Consider the following 1299-nt stretch of genomic DNA (forward strand, 5'->3'; position numbering starts at 1 on the left):
GCGTGGATATGCTGGATTACCTGCAATATTATTGCGAAATCGAACGGGTTCGGTTTCCTAGTGGCGGCAGAGTCATTCTTGTGTACACACGACCCGTTGTCCACGTGTAAGTCATTCGCCGTAGTGGATGGGACCATGATGAATCCTTCCACCGTGGCCTGTAGTAACTGGAGAGGGTCAGTTCCACCTTGGAGTTTCGAGCTTACTTCTTGCCTCGTTTGAATAGGCAACATCTTCAGGATGAGATCTACGAGTCCCTTATTTTGCTGCCGAAGTGGCTCGGTCTCGGACCCACGGTTGTCCTTCCTCGATTCGCATCGCACCCCTCGCCGAACACAAGCCCTGCAAGGCCGATCTCCCTCACACCGTATCTTGCGTTTGCGGCAAGTTGTGCATGCCTCAAGTACCGGACGGCGTCTTTCGGGGGGGACATTACTGTTCCGACGAGTTGTATTAGCTGGGGGGTTAAGAGTTGGCATCAACGGTCGTAATTGCTTGGTTTGAGTAGGCATCATGGACTCGATTCTTGCTGACGTGGCCATGACAACAAATGGGGAATATAAATTTTTTTGGAGATGATGCGCAGGACGATTTGCTGCTGGTATGCTTGGCGCTAGTTTTGTTTGTCTTGCTTGTAGGCAGCAAGTTCGGGGGTGGAGTAACTAGCAAGGAATGATTTCGACCGACTGGCATAAGAATTACCGATGGTAAGGGGAGGACCGATCCGGAAATTGCAGACCTAGTACAAATGTCTCAAATTGCCAAAGGTAGTCCTCAGGAACGTTCTATAACTAGGCAAGATTAAAATGCGCAGTACAGTAAAAGGATTAACTACTGGTAGGTACATGAGACAATTCTAAATATTCCGTGAGATCCCCAACTGAGACTGCCACAAATTGCACCCCATGTCAAAATCTACACTTGCTGTCTTTCTCGTGCTGCACCGTCAGTCTACATCTGACCGAGATTTTATCGGACTTGAAAGGGGCACTCTGTACGGTACATCAATATGCTGAAATGTTGGCTTTGATCAAACATGGAAAGTGACAAATATAGAAACTATCATCTACTCTCATATTGAGGACGAAACTGCAGGTGCCTTTCAGGACTAAAATTTCGTCCAGTAACGAAGGCGGTATTAAAGGACACTACGGAAAAACCTGGCTACAGAAATACAGATGTAGCATTTGTACATTATTGTGAGGTCCATAACGACCCAGAATACATAAGGGGGTTTTCGTTTTGCAGTGGAAGACAAAGTAAGCCGCCATGGCGCGTGCGGTTCAGGCATGGAGCACT

The sequence above is a fragment of the Metarhizium robertsii genome, assembly GCF_000187425.2.
Source record: "Metarhizium robertsii ARSEF 23 chromosome Unknown MAA_Scf_15, whole genome shotgun sequence".
Classification (NCBI taxonomy): Eukaryota; Fungi; Ascomycota; class Sordariomycetes; order Hypocreales; family Clavicipitaceae; genus Metarhizium; species Metarhizium robertsii.